We start from the raw sequence: 22,603 nt of genomic DNA on the forward strand, positions 1-22,603 counted from the left end.
TAAGCATTACAGTTGACACTGTGAAAAATCTTAGCAATTTACAGCAATTTCAACACAGACCAATGATGTGACAGCATGTTTCCCAATTTTAGTATGAAAGCTAAACCACCCCTTCTCCACTTTGCGAGTATCACTGTGAATGTAGATATATGACTGTGCAGTAAGTCCATTAATTGTTAATTGTCGAACACATACATCATGAAAGTATACCAGACAGTGGCCGGCCGGTGTGGCCGTGCGGTCTAGGCGCTTCAGTCTGGAACCGCGTGACCGCTCCGGTCGCAGGTTCGAATCCTGCCTCGGGCATGGATGTGTGTGATGTCCTTAGGTTAGTTAGGTTTAAGTAGTTCTAAGTTCTAGGGGACTGATGACCACAGATGTTAAGTCCCATAGTGCTCAGAGCCATTTGAACCATTTTGAACCAGACAGTGCTCTAAATATTTCGAGCACCTCGAGCATAGTCCATAATTTACGATCTATGTCTATGTGGATGGGGGGTCACAGAGCATTCTCGCAGTCGTAGGATAAAATTAGAGACTGAAATGCCTCCCCGCACTGACTTTGACCAGCCCGCCCTGCAGTACAATTACCGATTTAATTTGCAGCTGACCAGAAGTAGACCACTACATTCCACGTCTCGTGAATAAATGGAGCTAGCCAAGACCTCAGCCACCCAGGTACACAAGATTTCTCCAGATGCTCCCATGTCGAGGAGGTTAGCACCTCTTATCGGTGTATAGTAACAGATTTGAGAGTGTTGTGGTGTAATAGCAGATGGTTAAGAATAACAAGAAACGAGTGACTTTTATTCATGATGGAGCTCCAAATGGATGGAGTTCGAAGCAGTTTACATAAATAAACTACGCTATCAACTCTAAAGTATGGTTCTAGAGTCTAGGATCAGTACCTGGAAGTTATTGGTAAGAGAGAACATAAACACACGCACGCCTAAGGCTACAACGTTCCGCACTTAAAACGGGGTATAATGTTAGATCGCTTGAGTTTCCGACCTATCAGTCATGTGGAATGCAGCGCTGTTAATATTCCAATTTAAGAAATATGTTTACAGTGCATGACATGCATCCTTCATGCAGGTTTCTCTACAACAAACTATGGTACTGAACCGTAAAACGAGAAAACTGCTTGCTTAAAACAGTGGCTGAGTGTGATACAGGCACAATATAGCTTTCCAGAGATATATAGTGTCAACTGTCTACATACGTTCACGGTTCAGAAATTATACTGTGCCCACAAGAGTCCTATATAAAATGATGGTTAGTAATGGAGAATACCTCTGACAAAGGAACAGATAAACGGATAGCAGCAGTGTCAGATATGTGAAATTACAAGTCACGCTGCCACTAACTCTGTAAACAGCACATCTGTCAAGCAGATGTATACACAAGGGATTGCAGTGTCTCACAAGCACCTATCGCTAACTTAGTCATGAAACTGAAGTATCGATTTTACACTTAACATGTGACAGGGGAATGGAGTACATCGCATAAATCTTGGTTCATTTAGAGGAATGTGTCACGTGTGTGTGTGTTGGGGCTTATGGGCGCTCAACATCGAGGTCATCAGCGCCCTGACACACATTAAAAGGAACGAATGGGGAATGTGTCACGTTTCATCACATGTGAGCTAGAAGTCCTCTGATAACTGAGAGGTTTACTGTTAACGGTCGCAAGTAGACACTGCTCTAAGAGTCACAAAGAACAAGCAGCTGTATACGAATCGAACTCAAGCTATGTCACACAACTGATGCATCCTGATGGAACAACAGGAAAAAAAAGGTCAAATTACCTTCAGCGACTTCTCCTTCTCTCTCTTTAGAATGCATCATCAGACTACCATTAAATTGTACCTCGCTACAACTCAATCTCATCCGACCAATCCATCCACTCTATGTCATCCTTTAACGCAGATGCAAGTAAGTTTAGAGGCAGAAAAGCGTCAAATACAGTATTCAACCCGTGAGTATCACTGTTACCTCAATGGACATGCAGTTTAATGCTATCTCGATGGAAAAAAAGTGACTGTTTTTGTTGTGTACATAGTTTCGCGTAGTCAGCACATACACAACTCTGCCAATAGAGCGCGCCCCGCTAAGCACAACAGCGCAGGCGCAGCGCTCGTCCATCTCCGCACTACGAGATGGCGCTGTCTTAGAGACGGACGAAATTCTGCTTCCGCCGATCCGCGTATTAATATGTCACGCAGCCAATGAGATTGCTGCTAACGTACAACCTGTTTTCCTCATGGATCACACTCGCGCAGTGATACCTGAACGCTCGAGGTATTATAACAAGTGTACAGACCTCCGATTAGGCAGACACCCGCCCAGCTGCCCCTCCAAAGTCTGTCCATGACTACCACCGTGCCAATTGGGATGCCTACCGGGAATCCATTGCCTTACAGGTCGAAAGCCACCCCCTCACTTTCCACCACCCTGATGACATCACCCATGCCTCTTCCTTCCTTCAGACGACCATCACTGACGCTGTGGAGGCTCATGTCCCTACAAAACTCGTCCACCCTCACCGCCCTACGCTTCCTCCACAGGCCGTCCTTCTTCTGCGTGAATCCCGCAGGCTCTACCGCTCCTTCCTCCGCACTCGTGACCGGGATACTCTCACCCGCCACCGGCAATTACAGCGACATATCCAAAACCTCCTTACAGCAAAGAAACGCCGGGACTGACGTCAGACATGCACACGCCTCAACTCCACCCTCCCTGTCAACTCCTCCAAGTACTGGTCAGCCTTCCACCGCCTTACTGGTAGCCTTCCCACCCCGCATTACCCCATCCTCCATGACGATCGACCCTTTCCTGACAACCTCAGTAAGGCTAACCATTTTGCTTCCCACCTATCCGAGGTCTTCTCCATTCCTGACGATCCCCATTTTGATTACTCCCTCTTCCCCACCGTCCTTGACCGCACTGACACCTCTGTCCCCCCGCTCGCTCCTAGCTTCCAGTACTTGGATCGGTTACCCCCCTCAGACATCAACACTTCCATCACCACGCAAGACATCACACTCGTCCTCCGCTCCAAACGCAACACCGCCCCTGGTCATGATGGCGTCACCTACCGTCACCTCAAGGAATCCCCTCCATCCTTCCTGTCTGTCCTTGCTACGCTGTACAATGTCCTCCTCTCCACTGGATTTTACCCTGACCTGTGGAAGACTTCCCGTGTCCTGCTGTTCCCTAAGCCTAACAAACCCCCCTCTGCTACCTCTTCCTATCGTCCCATCTGCCTCACCTCCATGTTCAGTAAGGTCTTTGAGGCCATCCTCTCTCGCCGTATTCACCGCCACCTTAACCAGCACCACCTCCTTCCTATTACCCAATGTGGCTTCCGGCCTTCCATCTCTGTCGACGACCAGCTCCTTAACCTTACCAATCTTCTTTCCCTCCAACTTAACTCCCGTCACTCAGCTATCTTTGTTTCCCTTGATCTCCAGAACGCCTATGACCGTGTCTGGCATCCCGGGCTCCTCTTCAAACTCCAGACCTATGCTCCCCATCAACTTCGTCCATCTCGTTGCTTACTTCCTCTCCCATCTTCCCTCCTATGTGACTATCCACAATTCCAACTCCCATACTTTCTACCCCTCTGCTGGCGTGCCCCAAGGTTCTGTCCTTTCCCCTCTCCTCTATCTCCTGTACACTGCTGATATGCCCAAACCTCCCCCTCCGGTTCATCTTCTCCAGTTCGCTGATTACACCGCCTTCCTAGCCCTTTATCCCACCCTTCAACGGTCCCAACGTACTCTCCAAACCCACCTTGACCAATTCACTGCTTGGTGCAACCAGTGGTTCCTCCGTGTTAATCCCTCCAAGACCCAGGCGAGCATCATAGGCCGCACCACCCGCTCCTTCCGCCTCCATGATTTCTACCTCACCATTTATGGCCGTCCTATCCACCTCACTCCTACCCTCAAATACCTTGGACTCACACTCGACCGCCACCTCACCTGGACTCCCCATCTCCTTACCATCCAAAACAAAGCTCACAACCGCCTCCGCCTCCTGAAACTCCAGTCCAGCTGGACGTGGGGTCTGCATCCTTCCACCATCCTTCGCACCTACAAATCCATGATCCGCCCCATCCTTTGTTATGCCAGCATCGCATGGATTTCCGCTCCTCCCCGGTTCTATAAAGCCCTCCAAATCCTCGAACGCCATGCACTCCGCCTCGCCTTCCGCATCCGCCTTCCGTCCCCCATGCGCATCCTCTACGACCTCATCCCCTTCCCCCCCCCTTCTCCTTTTCCTTGAACACATCTGCACACTATATATTGTCCGCCGCCTTGATCCCCCTCACCCCCTGGTGTCTCCCTTCCTCTCCACTCCCAACCAGTTGCCGCGCCTTTACTGTTGTGTCCCTCCCTCTCTCCATCTCCACACCCTCCATCTCCTTTCCCAACACAACTTCCACCATCTACCCCTCCCGGATGATGAGCTTCGCCCTGACATCTACCCTTCCTACGAATTCTAACCCCCTCTTCCTGCCTCCTCCTCCGGGCTCCCTCTCCTCCCCCTCCCTCCTCCTGAGCGGCATTCCCCTCCCACTCCCCCTCCATCTCTTGTGCCTCCTTTCAGTGTCTCTGCGCTCCCTCCTGCCCTGTCTACCCTTTTCCTCTTCCACCCCACGTGTCTCCTGCCTCTTCGTGAACCCACGGTTGCCCCTCCTCTCTTCATCCCGCCGCTTCCTCAGCTGCCCCATGCTCTCCCCTCCTTTTCCATCTTGTCTGACCTTTCCCTCGGCAGGTCCCACCTGGTAGTTTTACTCTTCGTCGTGCGTGCTCGAAGTGGGTTTTAAGTGTGTTGTTTCGGACTGTTTTTAATACTGTGTCCAACTTTTAACCTGTGCATTCCCATTCAGTGTCTTCTCTGCGTTTCAAGAATCGCCAACTGTGGTTTTTAACTTTCTGGTGACTTTTTTTTTAACTGTCCTCCATGAACGTCTACATGTCCATGTCTTTTTACCCCCATGTTCTGCCCTTACTCTGTTTTATGTTCCCCTTTTTTATCTCCTTATGCATGTATCATTTTATTCTTGTTTTAGTTGTCGTGTCTCTCGGCTGAAGAGCGGCGGATTGTGCCGCTGACAGCCCTCCCCTGCCCATATGGGGCAGAGGAATGAAATCACAATTAAAAAAAAAAAAAAAACTCCGATTAGTCAGTCTGCATTAGTCTGTACCAGTCTGCATTAGTCTGTACCAGACTATAGTCAAGTTCAGTCTGCGCCTAATAAGATTACCATATTCCTGTACATAGCCATGAAGATAAATGAATAGACACTTTGTCAAGTATCAGAGATATGTGAGAATAAGATTAACGTACCAAGACCAAAGGAACTTCTGATTGTCAATTGTAAATAGCATCCAGAATCAAGTTAAATAAGGTTTATTATTGTTATTATTTTAATAAATGTGTGTGAAACTTAATCAAGTTCTGTTTAAAGTTGGCCACCGTCAATCTGCTACTCTAAGCGTGCAAGTGGCATTTCTATCGTCTGACCTAACGGCAGAAGATAAACACACCACGATAAGACCACGAGACATGTTGCTGACACTCGCCTACTTCGCTAGAGCGACAAGTCAAATAATCTGATGGTGTGTGTACCGAAGGTCTTACAGTACGCACACCACAGTTTTCCTATTTCCCTTCGCTTCCATGTCGATGTTTTCTCATACCTATTGCTGTCGGATGCTTGTTCCCATGAACAAATTGTTCTGCGCCAAACAGAAGATTCACAAGTACTTCCTCAATTTTCCACATTTCAGTGTATATTCCATCAATATATACGTATTTTCCGCAATTCTCTAGATTTTTTTATGTCAATTCTACCTATGCGACCATGACATGACCTCCTGTTCTGTGTTCTAAAATTGCTTATAAATGTAGTACAGCTGCCAACACCTAGCACAAATGCACTGATCAGGAAGTATAGTACAGCACTGTACTAGATTGTATCCAGTCACCTCCATGTCGTATATTCCACATTTGCAGAATGTCCGCTCTGTTTTCTGTTTGTCTGTGTATGTGCATGTGTCGCGAATGGCTTTCAAGACCAGGTCATCCCGCTGGTGGACCAAACTAGGAACAACTGAGACCGCAATCGTGACATTTAGTTGTAAGTACAGGGATAAAGTATGTATGTGACCGATTTCTTAGGATGATGATTTTACCTGTGTGTGCTTGGCGTGCAGCACCAGTGCCCTGTGTGGGGATGATTCACGTTTCCCGTTAACGGTAGGAGCTGTCCAAATGGACAGCTACCGAATAGTGAACTGATACTTAGTATGTGTTAGATAGCTTTCATGATCACGTGGAAATTTGAGAAGATTCAATATGGAAGTGTGTTTATGCTGGATCGTTATTCCCTCCCATGTAAATTGTTTGGTTGACAGCTTCTGCACATTTTGCGCCTGTATTTAATTAAGAGAAGATCGATTGGGGTGTGTGAATCTAGGACGTGGAAGACAAGATTGCTTGTTCTCTAGGCCTGAGAAACACCTTAGTTGACCCTGTAAATTATAGGGATGCTTTGGAATCTGAAACATCACCCACATCGGTATTCACAAGTGGTAATATCAGATTTCTCTATTTATTTTTTTTCGGGTTTCCACGTAAATTTTTTCGCAGAAATGACAAGTTTCTAGTTAGTCAGTGGTTTACAGCACACCCCACATAGCTAAAGTTTCAGGTTTGTAGAGAAATAATTTCCAGTCTATATCTTTGGGATTATGTTGCACGAGCAATCGGTAGGATACTGCTGTGTGCTTGATATCGAGAAGTACCGCGAAAATGGTCTAATATTATGGCAAACCATGCGAAAATACATGTGTTCTTGTAATCACAGAGTCTGGAGATGGGTGCAGAACAGCAAGCAAGCTGGTCTGGACCATAAACAGTAGCGTGTTTGTGCCAAGGGGGAACGAGCCCGAAATTGTAGAAAAGTTCTGAGAGTGACTTCGGCCCACTGAGGGCAATCTGGTCACCTGCGGGGTGTGGATGACCACCGACCCTGCAGGGAAATATCTAGTGCTGCGTGGAGTGTATACGGTGCTGTCTGTCTTTGCAGTATATGTACAAATGATGTAAAAGGGCTGATTTTGTATGGTGCAGGATACAAATTGTATGTTTACCACATTAACATGATACGCAGTGATATATTGCTGTGTTGGAAATCTGTTTTGCACTCTAATATTCGAGCTCCTGTCCTCAGTGGCAGAGCAGTGTAATAGAGTAAGAATCTTTCCGTATTTGACGATCTGTAGGCCTCTTTGCAGGGTTTAATTGTCGGTGCTATATGGTGATCTGTACAAAATACAGTCATAATGATATGGTCATTCACAAGACATCCATTGTGCTGGGACACAGGAGCGTGTTCAAACTGATTCGAACACGATGGAGGCAATGTATGTACAGAAAGATCTGAGAAACCAAGTGTTCAAAGGAAAGTTGAAGCAGACTATCCATCTCTGGCGGATATGCTGTCACTCATCCTCCACTGTGGTATTAGGACATCTCCAGACTAGTAGCTGTAGAAAACCGAAAATTCCGGCCATTTTTTTTTCCTTTCTGGAAGACAGTGCTTCGAATTCTGTTTGTGTAATTTTTCTGGTTTCCCTTCGTCTGTGCTTAGAGACTGCTCTCTTTCCAAACAAGAAGAATGTTTTTATGAGTAACGATGTTTTTGCGAGCGTGCACAGGCTTTTAGTGGTGAGAACGTTAACATATCTGAGACATATATTGATAGCAGGACGAACATTTCGCTCTATGCATCAGCCACACTGGGTATGCATGCATGGCTAGATGCAGCTCGAATGTCGAGTTAGGTCCGCTACGAACAATGCACCCTGTGCTATTCTGTGACATTAGTATCCAAAGGTATTGCTTCATCAACATTAAATACATGTCCTGCCCAGAGGCGACTCGCATATTGGATTGGGGTGAGCACGCCTTGGAGTTCTGTAACACTTGAAGAACTCTGACAGTATACCCAAAAATAGATTCAGCTTTCACCTGCTCGCTGTAGGCAGCAGCGACGTGAGAGCGATGGGTTGGGCTGGCTTGCGTCCAGCGGCAGCTTGCAGCTTCCAGCGGCGCCGACGTGCGTGCACCCTTGGAGCGTCTGCACTCTGCAAATAGGTCTTCGCTCCCGTCTGGTCGAGTCAGCAATTGTGACTAGATGATCATGTATTTTGCTAGGAATTGCTCAGGTGTCAGGTATGAAAGGAATGCCTGCTCCTCATGCTTGAGGGACCCAGGTGGGCACCTATGCATAGCCTCAAAGCTGATGGCCACTTCACTTTGCCATGGCTGCTCGTGCATCCCTACTTCTGGGAGCATGTGCGGTAACCTCCTATGCCTGCGCATGTTGTTTGCATGTCTGTTGCATTATTTTGCGAGCAGGTCGGTAGGCTGTGCTATGGGTTATTTGGACAGTTTAAGAGTTGAGTTTTTGTCTGCACATCAGTGTACTGTATTATTTAGGAGGAGTTTGCATGTCTGTGAGCTGTGTGCTGAAATTATCTCGTTGATTTAGGAGTTGTTTGCGTGTCTGCAGCGTGTTATTTCGGTAATTTACGAGTAGTTTACAGGTCTGTAGGCCGTGTAGCGTGACCCCAAGCATGTCAGAGCATGTGTTTTGAATCAGTGTGATAAATATAATATCTAAAAATCCATCCATAAATAGTTCCAAAATAAATAAAGTACAGTCCTTCCTCTCAGCAGCAGCCCAGTACAGGCTGAGTTATTTTTCCCCCCAGACAGCCATCGTGGGTAATTTCACAGAATGGATGACAGCAGCCTCTGGTGGCGACAGTATGTTGTTGGTCAGTTGGACTCCGAACTCCATGGCGATCACACAGTTTCCCGCCATTTCCCCCTGCCATCTTGGCTTTCATCACAGAACAAACGACAGTGCCCTCTGGTGGCAGTACTTAGTCTTAGGTCAGTTGGGCTCCAGACTCCATGGTGACCACACTGTTTCCCCCACCATCCTGCATTACGTCATGGAACCGATGACAGTGCCCTCTGGTGGCATTACTGTGTAATAGGGCAGTTGGAATCCAGAACCAATAGCAACCAAATTGTTTCCCGCCATTTCTGCCACCACAGACCGCCATCTTGGATTACGTCAGAGAATGGATGACAGCACCCTCTGATGGCAGTTCTGTGTACTAGGTCAATTGGACTCCAGACCCCATCCCCATGGTGGTACTGCCTCTAATTGTTTAAATAAACAGTGCAGGTAAAATAATGACTTATGTCCAGCACAGGTCAAGTCCTCTTCCCACCATTTCCTAGGATGAGGTGGCAGTCGGATGACTTAGGTTACTGGAGGTAGCCCAACTGCCCTTTCTTGCCTGCCATTTTCTTAGGTTAGTAGAGATAGCCCAATTGACCTATCTTCCTTCCAAAATTCATACTTCCCACCAGTTTCTAGGAAGAGGTGGTGGTTGGATGACTTAGGTTAGTGGAGGTAGCCCAAGCGATCTATTTTCCCTCCATTTTCTTAGCTTAGTAGAGGTGTGTTGCATTGTCCTGATGGAATTTGATCTTCCCACGATTTTCTGTGTGATGGGAGGGGAGGGTAGTTATGTTAGTGGAGGTAGCCCAATTGACCTATCATCCCACCAAAATACAAACTTCCCGCCAAAATCCGCTATCTTGGATGACGTTATCGCCACTATCTTGGATGACATCATGTGTTGTTGCCAAGTCTACATGCTGCTGTCTTGGATGGCGTCATCCCTGCATTGTTGGATACTTCTGGCAACAATGGAGAGTGGGGTAACACATACTTTTTCCCACTACTGGCTGGTCCTTTATACTGACCTTTAAAAATAGTAAGTTACTTGGTATTATAAAGTTTCGAAACAAATATTTATTGTTTATAATGACTTCTTTTACCAAATTCCACATATGTTTTAAATTTTTCATTTAAACTTAACTCAAACACTTGTCACAGTAACTCAGTAGTAGATGTCTCTTTTCTCATTGAAAATCGTATTCAATATTTCCACATTCAAGGCCTTACTTACATACCACTATCTCTTTAAATAGTGTATTCAGAGTGAAAATCAACAACAACGAAAGAAATTTGCATTCTTTATATTTTTTGTGTTCGGCATCAAGCCGTTAGTACACATATTGAAAGTGTGTTGATGTTTCCAATAGTGTGCTAAAATGTGTTTTCAGATTAAGAATCCTTCTTACATATCAGTACCTCTTCACAAAGCATGTTGTTAATGTAATGTAACAACGAACCATTCTTACACATCAGTACTCCCTTATGGAGAATGTTGTTAATATACTGTAACAATTTTTTAAAAAATATTTTTGGGGTAGACACTAATTGCAACCCCCCCCCCCCCCCCCAACCTCCCACTTGGTAAAACACATTGTGGAAAATGCTTCAGTTTTCCTGGGCTGGAACATTATAGCAAAGTAATGCATAACACAATGCAACTACAAATGTGCCCAATGTTGCTGCCAGTTTCCCTTCTCCTAGTCGTTCAGCAACTCGGGATGTTCGGTGCTGGAAGATTTCGAAAGAGCTTGTTTGCCAGCTTCAGGCATGTTGTCTAGTATCTGCGCTAGTAAACTAGTAGTGGAGAAACGTGACTACACAGTAAATGTTGAAAAAAAAGCGATGTAATGCTTCAAAAACATTGTTCAGTAACTGTTTATTATGAATAGTGTGGAAAGGAAGCACGATCGAACATTGTCATGGGCCGAGCTTGTGTTGTACGCATTTCTGCCGCTAGGCTTGTATAGCACAACTCATTGCCAGTTCAGTCTCGCCCGTGTTGTCAATCTGGCTTGTTCTGTTCATCTGCAATGATTGTTTTCGCTAGCGCTGTTTTGTTCCTGTGTCGTTTTTTTATTATGGAAAAGTTAAGTGAGCAACATGCAGTTGTGAAAATTTTTTTCCTACGCAGTAACAATGCCCATGAAACAGTTTTAATGTTGAAAACAACTTAGCAAACTGACACTGTGGGAAAAACTCAAGTGTACGAGTGGTTTGCTCGGTTTAAAAATGGCGAAATGACGATTGATGAAGAACCTCGTTCTGGATGTCCATCAACTGCTGGAATCGACGAAAACATTGAAAAACTTCTGGAGCCTGTGCTCACAGACCGCCGACAGACAATTGACCCACTGTCAGAGATTAGTGGGTTATCTTGGAGCTCGCTTAAGCGGATTTTAACGGGAGATTTTGGAATGAAAAGGGTTGTTGCCAAGTTTGTTCCTATGGTTCTGATTGACAATCAAAAGGAACGTCCAGTTTAAACATGTCGTGCTTTCAAACAACAGCTTGAAACTAATGCAGATTTTCTGTCAAAGGTCATTACTGGTGATGAGTCATGGTGCTATGGTAACGACCCAGTGCCAAAGCAATGGAAGTCATCGCCACCCTATCCAAAGAAATGTCGTCAAGTCAAATCAAACATCAAAACAATGCTGATTTGGTTTTACGATGCCAAGGGCATAGTTCATTCAGATTTTGTTCCCCCATGTGAGACCATCAATCAAACTTTTTGTTTGGAAGCTTTAAGAAGGTTGTGCAACAGGGATTGTCAAAGAAGACCCGATTTTAGACAGACAGGAGACTGGTTCTTCTACCGTAACAATGCGGCTGCACACACAGTCATTTCTGTTAGATAGTTTTTGGCTAAAAATGGCACGGTTCCAGTGCCCCACGCTCCTTACTCGCGTGACCTGGCTCCATACGAGTTTATATTATTTTCATGCATGAAAAGGGGCATGAAAGGACACCGATTTGACAACACTGAAGTGGTCAAGAAAGAAGCGACGGAGGAGGTGTGAACCATTTCTACAGATAACCACAAAAAGTTTCGAACAGTGGTAGCACTGGTGGGACAAATGTATTAGTTGTAATGGAGAGTGTTTTGAAGAGGATAAGGTTGTTTAGTAGACAATTTGAAAATATATAGCTTTTAAAAAACGATTACTTCTTTGGGTACCCCTCGTATGTACTCTAACAAAGGTCTTGTGAAGTCAATAGGGCAAGAGTAGTGCTGCCCCAAGAGTTGTGTTGGATCCACACAAATGACTGCTATTTAGATAAGTTTCAATATACACTGTCGTCTAAAACGTAGATTAAGCCATGGCATGGTTATTGTTCTTTGTGTATATTAAGTGTTAAGATGCATGCACTTAAATGAGAGCTCGAGAATCTCCACTCGCAGCACAGCTTATACGAATTGTTAGTCGCCAGAAAATTCGATGGTAGAGTCCCTTTCAGTTTTAAGAAGTTGCAGGTCTGACTGCACTGGCAGAGCCATGGCAGGACCAAACTGACAACAGCTAGTTGCGTAGCTTTGGTGCCCCCCCTTCCCCCCCCCCCCCCCCAATTGTCGCCACCTTTTCTCTTCACTACCGAGCGCAACAGCTGTCGCCACCCGCCGTTCGTCAACTGTGAGTGGGGAAGGTTCCATAGCTAAGTAATTGACTGTGGCAGCCTATGAGGCTGTGTGGTGTTGGGTTTGGTGTAACAGGAGATCATTCTCCAGTTAGAGTGACGCCAGTGTCATGTTTACAGTTTTTTAAAGGATCTTTCTGGATTAGACAGTCGTCGTTAGAACTGGTTATAGAATAATAAGATTCTGTATAAAGCCAGTTACCTGTGGGAAAACCCACATCTGAGGGAGACTGATTCACGAATTGCGTTTACTGTGTCTTCTATCTCTTACTGTGTTTTTTCTTGCTGTTTTTGTTTCTTCACATTAGTGTTTTCAGAGTTAGGAATTTGTTTTAATATGATCGTGATTGCTGCCACTGCTTCCATTTTTTTGTTACAACTTGAAAGACAGTAAGTCTTTATTGACGCGTATCTACCCCCGCCCACCCTCCCCCAGTACGCTCTGTGGGGGAGTTGTAGCATTGATATATTGTGCTACCTAGCCACGAAGCACGTTGAAGTATGGCAGCAGCTGGTCTAGCCCTCCGACAAAGGGAGAGTGCCCAAATAAAATTTAACTAATACTTTTGATTAAAGATTCAGCTTTGCCATCAAACTATGAGCCGATTTACATAGGTCGTGAGCGAACTGGTCCAGCATTTAAATGGTCGGGTTAATTAAACGCTGATTAGACCATATCGAATGAAGTTTGCGCGGCAGTTAGAGACCTCCGTAAGGTTTTCTAACCATAAGAGTCCCGGTTCGTGAAAAGATTATAATTTTCTGACGCCTTGATAATTAATATTGAATTTGTACAGTATGGTGTATTACTGGAAGGCCAAGATAGCCATTAGTTTGAATTTCAGTCCTCCTTCATTAGTGGCGGAATGATGTACTCCGGCCGCCGTTTTCGTAGAAGGCCTGCTATTCCACGTCTCCCAACCAGTGAGCCTCAGGCACTGCCTTCACGGGCCGGAAGACATTCGCAGGAGGCGCACCTACTAGATTGGTCACTTTGCTCCTCCTCTTGCCGGTGGAAGTATACAGTTGGGACTCATTACGAGAGACACCATTGACGCCCTAGCTGAAGTCAGTTCTTAGTTGGAGCAGGTTCGTGACCATCTTCAGCTAGTGAGCTGTCGCGATTATCAAATGGTTCAAATGGCTCTGAGCACTATGGGACTTAACTTCTAAGGTCATCAGTCCCCTAGAACTTAGAACTACTTAAACCTAACTGTCCTAAGGACATCACACACATCCGTGCCCGAGGCAGGATTCGAACCTGCGACCGTAGCGGTCACGCGGTTCCAGGCTGTAGCGCTTAGAACCGCTCGACCACCCCGGCCGGCGTCGCGATTATCGATTATGCACGGGTGTGCATGGTACTCGCATCGATAGCGGCTGAGCCGTGTCACGTTTCGATACCTTGCGTCACGCTCCGGAGGAAATGGGGACGCTCCACTACCGAGCAGTCCGATAGATGTCATTACAGTCACGCTGCCATGACCCTTTACGGGTCCAGGGTGCCCTTTTCTGCTGTTTAGCTCAGCAGAAGCCTATTCAAGGTAATGGGGCGTTGAAGTTTTATCACAAACACGTCGCACTTTTTCTTACAATTTGCTATATTTAAATGTTACTTAACGACATATCGGCTTTAAAAAGCCTTCAGCACAATTTCTCTTAAATCGGGACGACCGACTATGTATGTGTCGTATTCCATTTTAACATATTCTTTTCGGCAATATTATTCATCTGGTGTCGTCAGTTTTCAGAGTGATTTTTTAAACCATATGCATATATATCCTACAGAAAAACACATTTCGTAAATCTGAACAACCTAACCCGTTTCCATGAACTGATGTTTTAATTAATCTGGAAAAACTGATACTTTCGCACTGAAATGAAAAGGGGCTAGCATGTTGTATTTGACACCACCCAACGCCACCGTCTGAAATCTTGGTTATTGTAAGAAGATCGAGATTTAGGTTATGTTGGAAGTGATGTTTTCGTTGTTAGTTGGTGGAGGCAACGAATGTGAATGCTAAATAAAGGTTGTGGTAACAGACTGACTGTAGCTTAACCTAATGTTTACGTTCGCACTACAGTTAACACATTTTACCATATCTAAGGAATCTTTCTTCACAAAGACTGCAAGACAAATTCAGAGAACCTATACTAGAAAATGGACAAGTGTAAGGCGAGTGATTTGACGCATTTTATTTATAAATTCACACTCGGAGATAACGACATATACGGAAATGAACAGCCAATATTTGTGACAAGGAAGAATATAAATGTCATTGCTACTCGTCTCACTTGCAAGAATGTAATATTTCGTTTTTTTAATCAGACTGATGAACACAAAATCTAAGTCATTCTTGAGGGAGGGTGCTCTTATATGTAATATCATCAAACATTTTAGAACCCACTTTTATTAAATCAATACTAAAGTCTGGGAATCTTTTACAAACACTATGGTAAAAAAAAAACAATTTTGAGATATGATCAGGCGCAAACCTACGTTCTCCTGCTCCTGAATTGCTTCACTCTTTGCACAATGCTGTAGTTATACAATGTTTGACTTTAATATTACGTTAGTAATTATATGAATTCTTTTAAACGCCGATGTGTTATTAACTGATGTTTAATTATGTCAAATCATAAAAAGAGTGATATGTTTGTGATAAATTTTCAATGCGCCCGTTACCTTGCGTTGGCTTCTCCACGAGCTAAACAGCAGAAATTGGCACCATGGACTCGCAAAGGATCACGGTAGCTGGACCGTAGAGATATCTATCAGATTGCTTGGTAGTTGAACATCCCCATTTCTGTTGACCTTAGACACCTGTAGTGGGAGCGGGTGCGAGGCCGGTCCGTGAAGATAGCGGGAGGGGACTTGACGTGCGGAAGCTTAGAATGAGGACGGGGGAACGAGGGCGGCTTAACGAAGGCGGAGCGTAACGGTCGGGCGGTCTGTGTTGTGGTCGCATGGGTCCGTACTGTGGATCCCGACGTTCGTTGCCTGGAGTGTAGCCGGAGCACGTGGGGCATACTTCGGTGACTGTCAGTAAAGGCAACGTAAGCGGATCAGCGTGGAACCGTCCGGCCAGCAAGAAGACATTGGTCTCTGTAGGCTTCTTGCGCCAGACATCGCTTTGGGAAGTAGTTTCGCCTGTGGGAGACCGCCGGGGACTGCGGGCTTCTCCATCCTCAAAGTCACATTCTGGTTTATGCCAGATGAGCAATTTTGAGAACCCTCCTCGCTGTTTAAGCTTCGTGATTACCCTGTAAAAGTCCATGAGAATACAGCTGAGCGCGTGTGTGCCTGTTGAAATCATTCCCACAACGGTCACCCCGCCCCATTCGATTTGTGTTTGGAACTGTTAATTTCGTCCCGCCGAGGATTTGGTAGTAGAAGCAGATCGCGATCACCTCTCAGCCTTCCTAGCTTGAAGTTCTATTAGTGTGCATATTTCTGAAATGTGTTTAATTTTAGTGTTCCTTTTTTTCAAAGACTGCTGCAGTATTTTTATATTTTAAAGTGCGCTTCCTTAATGCTTTAGATCTTGAGGACCTTTTGCTGGTAGTTTATTCTTTGGCAATGAGCTTCGTAACTCGCTTGTATCTGATTGTGTGTTGCGTGTGGCTGCACGGGTTCCATGTAATCACGCTGGAGGCCCAAATTATTGTCACTACCTCTCTGTCAGTTTACCGCCTTTAGAAGGTTTTGTACGAAGTAGTTATTGGGGTCTTTTGAAGCATTTGAGTGAACCATTACCCCGTGTTGCCTTGTCAGTTAACCAGCTGTTATGCCAGCATTCATGATTGTAAGTTCCATTAGGAATTAATAATAATCTCTTTTCTCTAGAGCAGGCTTGCTCACGCCCGGCATTCCGGCTAGTGTGCGCCCGCTAAGTACACGGGCGGCGAGCTGACAGGGCAGTCGCGCTTGTCAAGTCTTCAATTCATAGCCGGCCAATGCGGCCGAGCGGTTCTAGGCGCTACAGTCTGGAGCCGCGCGACCGCTACGGTCGCAGGTTCGAATCCTGCCTCGGGCATGGATGTGTGTTATGTCATTAGGTTAGTTCGGTTTAAGTAGTTCTAAGCTCTAGGGGACTGATGAACTCAGATATTAAGTCCCATAGTGCTCAGAGCCATTTGAACCACTTTTTCTTCAATGCATAAACAAAGCTATTGGCTCGCTGCGGTGACAGCTGGTGCTATGAATATGGATTCAGCTGGGAATAGATCAAGTTCTAGTGCAAATCGCGTGCAACAAGAATCCCAATGCGAACTGCAGTGGCTTTTTGTGCGTACTGGGGAACGTGCTGTATGTTTAGTATGTCGACATTTTGTTGCACCAAAAAAAAAAAAAAAAGTAACGTTGAGCGACACTAAAGTGCCAAACAGTGCGACGTGTATAACAGTGTTCAGGGAGACGAGCTTCTGAAATTAATTGCAAAGTTAAATGAATCGTTCGGGACTGAGGTAAGCTCGATTATCTCAATTAATCTTACACCGACTGCTAATATTATTCAAGTTACATTGCTGCTGGATCTACCCGACATTTTCATTTCTAGGAATTTGAAACTACAAATGAAGGTACAGTAGGGGGGGGGGGGGGGGGAGCTGTAAAAATGCCCATTTGATTGCACGAGAACTTCGATCACTCTTCAATGCGCCGTTTGCTATTGAACCCGTATTCCTCTAAGTAGAGCACAATTTGATGCAGTTTGGCTGTCTTGACATACCACTGCATACCCTATAGAAGACTTTAGTGCGAGTATTGAGCGAAAGCTGAAGGTGAGAGGGCAACAATTCTTTGTGTATTCTCTATGAGTTGATGAAAGTACTGACGTTACTAATACAGCACAATTGCCTATATTCGTCCGAGGGGTGGATATAAAATTATCACAGAAGAGCTTGTTGATATAGTCCCTATGAGAGATATATGTACTTGCGAAGATATATTTAGTGCTCTTCAACATGCTCTTACGAGACTGAATCTGTCTGGGATAAGCTCGTTTCTCTCGCCGGTGATGCCGTCCCAAATATGGCTGGCTCTAACGTGGGATTTGCAGGACGGCTAAAAACTAAGCTGAACCCAGAACAGCATTTTCACTCAGTGGATTGTATAATTCATCAGCAGGCACTTTGGGCGAAGACTGTGCATTTTGGCAGGGTGATCAGTGTCGCAGTTAAAATCACAGTTTCGAGAGTTAGTGGATTCACTGGAATCTGACTTCAGTGATGTACTCTATTTTTAGCAAGTAAGATAGCTTAGTAGGGATAAAACCCTTGAAGGTTTCCTCCTTTTTCTTCAACAGATAAATCTTTTTATGGATATTAAAGGAAGGTCGATTCCTGAGCTTTCTGACACTCGGTGCGTTGTTAACCTAGCATTTATTACCGACATAACGAGTCATTTGAGTAGTCTCAATGCTTCATTCCAGGGAAAGGTCAGGTAATTGTATCTTTTTCTTTTAAAATCCGCACAATTCCAATGAAATTGGAGATATGGAGAGGTCAGTTACGGGACAGTAATTTCACATATTTTCCTAATGTGAAGCGATTCGCAGCTGAAATTAATAATGACCTTCTTGCGTCATTTCTTCAGTCTCTTGATAATGTAGATAATTCGCAAAACGATTCGAGGATTTGAAGTCCCTTGAGCCAGATGTTGATATCTTCATGTCACCATGCTCGGTAGACGTCAGAACTGTGCTGCGGAAGTGCAATAAGAACTGATGGATCATTCAGTTCTAATCTTGCCTTCCACAGGATAGATTTTCTCAACTACATGCGAAAGCAGCAGCTATAATGTGCATGTTTTGTTCTACTTATTTATGTGAACCATTTTTCTCAGCCTTAAAGGTTTCCAAATCGAGACATAGAACAAAAATGAGAAATAGCCGTCTGAGGGCCGCTCTTCGATTGCGCACCACAGAGTAGTACTTGTCCCGACATTCCCTCGCTTACAGCAAAACATGGGAGATAGGGATATTAATATCTATAAATGTAATATAACAACGTCAGCATGTTTGTATGTTATGTGATTATATATTGTAAGTAAAGAAATAGTACAGCGGTACATTTAACTTGCTGCCTGAACCTTACCACCTCAGGGTTATATTTTATGTACAGAACGTACTTAGCCTAATGTAGCCCAGGACGGCACAGACGCACAGATACACACAGACTCAGACTTCCAGCCGCAGTAATCCCGCTGCGCGCCCCATAACGTGGCGCGTTGGACGACGAGGCGAAGGCGGCCGCCCGCTCTCCAGCTTTGTCTCGCTACACTCTGCCCGGCTGCAACTGGCTAGGGAAAACGGGCGTCCGGCTGACCACCTCTGCTCTTCAGTATTTCAACACGTATAAGTTCGCGAAGTGTACTGGGCTACCACTTTGTATAAATTAATCATCATTTGTACGACCTTGTTATTTGGCTGCAAGTCGTTCAAATCTTTTATGGAAGGGGCATTCACCTATATTTAACACCTGCCTTTCACTTAGTACGTTTTGACGTGTTAAAAAGAAAGGTTACTGTACCTTCCTAGTGTTTTAAGATAATTATTACAGTGTGCTGTCTTGTTGCCTGAGAGCTTGACGCTAACCCTATAATTGTGGTTTTCCATTGAGATTTATCACAGTAGTTCCCTGGTAAAATTTCTTAGCGCACTTAATTTGGTCAGTGAAATAATTCTCGATTTCCTTGCACTTTTGGGGGCGGTTCCGCCCGTGGGCTTATTGCATGGTTCTGTAATACTTGTGGATAAGCACCAGCTTCTGACCAGAATGGTCCTGGCGTTGTTCACTCTTTAGTCATTTAAAGGTAACTGGGTATTACGACTGCACCTGTAAACCTGGGTGGGCCGTTTACGATGCTTCTCGAATTTTCCGGAGTCGGGGGATGTTAGCCACTGGGAGGCTTGTTTATAAGCAGAGTATGTTGTATGTGTCAATACTTCCTCTTCTACTAAACTGCCTCTCGACTAGTAACTTTCTCTAACCCAAGCATTGATGTTCAATAATTCTTTTAGACAAGGATCTATGCTGTGAGCAATTTGTTATAAAACAAGAATTAATGGTTTCTAGCAACTTTCCTTAAAGCAAGCATTGAAATTTGATAAATTGCTCAGAGAAGTAGTAACGTCTTTATACAATTCAGTTTACCACAAAGCATGCCTCTGTGTGACTCTTTAATGTTTGTGTTGTATTCTACCTCGGCGTCAAGTATGTGGAGCATGGAAGAGTGCCTTCTCGGATCGCTAGACAACATCCAAAAAACTCGTATTAATGAGTTTTATTACGAAATGAACAATGATAATACTCAACTTTGACAATCACACAGAAGTGTCGCAAGCAAAGGGCGGCATGCAAATAAGAAATCTTTTCAGTATATACAATTCGTAAGTCGCTGGTCTTGAAGTGCCTAATCTTGATACTGCTGTAGAACTGGACCGCGACCAGTCGTCGCGGCGCTTATGTCCTTGTCACATAGAGGCTGCTGCTGTCGCGTTGTCGTCCTGGAGAGGGGTCGGTCAGCGTACAATTGGCTGACTTCGTCTCACAGCCCTCTCTGCTCTTACGTTCCCGACAGGCGTGCCGGCGCTTGGCTTTACGCCGTAACAGTCTGATCCCAAACAAGATTAATGTCTTTTATAATTGCTTCAAAGGAAAGATCAGCGTTTTGTATTAACTAGGTTGAATACAATGTCTAATACATGCAATTAAAATTTGGTTGGGTCTCAAATGATGTTCCCCCCTGCGGGTTCGGGGTTAAGAATAGGCCCGTGGTATTCCTGGCTGTCGTAAGAGGCGACTAAAAGGAGTCTCAAACGTTTCGGCCTTATGTGATGGTCCCCTCTCGGGTTTGACCTCCATCTTTCTAAATTCTACCGAAGAGCGAGTGCCGGCCGAAGTGGCCGTGCGGTTAAAGGCGCTGCAGTCTGGAACCGCAAGACCGCTACGGTCGCAGGTTCGAATCCTTCCTCGGGCATGGATGTTTGTGATGTCCTTAGGTTAGTTAGGTTTAACTTGTTCTAAGTTCTAGGGGACTAATGATCTCAGCAGTTGAGTCCCATAGTGCTCAGAGCCATTTGAACCATTTGAAGAGCGAGCCAATTGGGGAATGGCGCCTTACATGGTGCACTGTATCCGTCGTGCATTGAGACCTTTAGCCGGCTTTCTCGTCGTTGCAATGGTGTCCCGCTCGTTTTCCATCTCTTGGGCGAGGATACGTCCCTGGGTACGATTACCACGCTGCACTGTGCAGTTGTTGCTTTTAGCTGCACCTAAGATCCAGCACGGTAGCCAGTCCGTTGTGGTGGGGCCGCCATGTACCCTGTTGGATGTAGCCCCCTGACTACTCAGGGATCGCTCTACTGATGCCTGCGCCGTTTACTCACTAGGTATGCCAAGGAGTAGATGCCCATCTCCCTGGGGCATCAGGACTCCCGGCAATGGCCATCCTGCCAGGTGGCTCTTGCTGTGGCTGGGTGGCGCCCATGGGGAGGGCCCTTGGTCGGAGTAGGTGGCATCAGGGTGGATGACCCACAATGAAGCGTGGCACATCATCTCTTGCTAGTGGCCAGCCACCAGCAGTCTCTAAGCGTTCGAGGGCTCATTTTAAAGCTAACGTTTATGACCCCAAATCGTTCCCATCCCTGCCACACAATGGGAGGAACGAAAGGCAATGAATAACAGTGACATGTATTCGCCCAGGTATCTTGTCTGTACCAGAGCTGATGGGGAATCCTTTGTATCCGTGAAGCCTCAGTTCTTTGTAGAGCATTTAGAGGAAAAGTTCGGGGAGGTGGAGGGCTTGTCGAAAATGCGCTCTGGGTCAATTTGATAAAAACGGCATCCTCCTCCCAGTCACGCAGGATACTTGCTTGTGACAAGTTGGGGGATGTTAACGTTACCATCACACCACATAAGAGTTTAAATGTGGTCCATGGTGTTACTTTCCATAGGGACCTACTTTTGTAGTCTGATGACGAGCTGCGCGCCAACTTAGAGCGTAGAGGTGTTCATTTCGTCCGGCGCGTTCATCGGGGCCCGAGGGACAATCAGGTTGCTACCGGTGCCTTCATCTTGGCCTTCGAGGGTGATACATTACCGGAGAAGGTCAAGGTGAAGGTGTACCGTTGTGACGTCAAGCCCTATATCCCTCCCCCAATGCGGTGCTTTAAGTGCTGGAAGTTCGGCCATATGTCTTCCTGCTGTACTTCCAGCCTCACATGTCGAGATTGCGGACGCCCATCTCATCCCGATACTCCATGTGCTCCGCCTTCCATCTGTGTCAACTGTGGAGAGCCTCGTTCACCTTGCTCGCCAGACTGCTGGATCTTACAGAAAGAACGCAAAATCATGGAATATAAGACCCTGGACCGACTGACTTACACCGAGGCTAAGCGGAAATTTGAACGGCTACATCCTGTGCGCATGATGTCATCTTATGCCTCCACTGTCACTCCTGCTCCAGCTCCTTTAGCTGCACCACATACAGTCAGCTCTCAGAGTCAGAGGACCTCACCTGCCCCCTTTACGATGGGGTCCCCTACTCTCGCTGTTGCTCCCACAACACCTACCTCGGGAGCAGCACCCACTAAACCACCGGGGACACCAGTCGCCACTTCTAAGCCGGAGAAGCGTCAGTCTTCTTCGGCTTCTCTCGCTCGGAAGGGATCCCTTGGGTCACTCCCTTCCAAGGTTCCTACCAGCGGCACAGCAGACACCAACCAGTGGCTGAAGAAGCCGCAGGTCGCTGGTCGTCGAGATTCGCGATCATCTTCGGTCCCCGAGACTGACTCCAATAAGCCCTCTCAACAATGGCAATGAAAGGAACAGCGAGAGAAAACGACATTGAAGACCCGTAAGACCAAGCACCTGTAGTGGCACCTACTCCACCACTACCTACAAGCTCTGCGTCTGAGGATGAGGTGGAGATTCTTGCGTCCGCTGAGGACCTAGATATCGCCGGCCCCTCAGACGCAATGGATAGCACTTGCACAGGTGCTCCATCGGAGCGGCGTAATCTGCCTTCCCAGTCCCGTCACGCCTTTCTCAGACATGGACAATACAATCCTCCAGTGGAACTGCAGCGGTTTCTTCCACCATCTAGCTGAGCTCCGCCAACTTATCAG

The sequence above is a fragment of the Schistocerca nitens genome, chromosome 3 (assembly GCF_023898315.1).
Source record: "Schistocerca nitens isolate TAMUIC-IGC-003100 chromosome 3, iqSchNite1.1, whole genome shotgun sequence".
Taxonomy (NCBI): Eukaryota; Metazoa; Arthropoda; class Insecta; order Orthoptera; family Acrididae; genus Schistocerca; species Schistocerca nitens.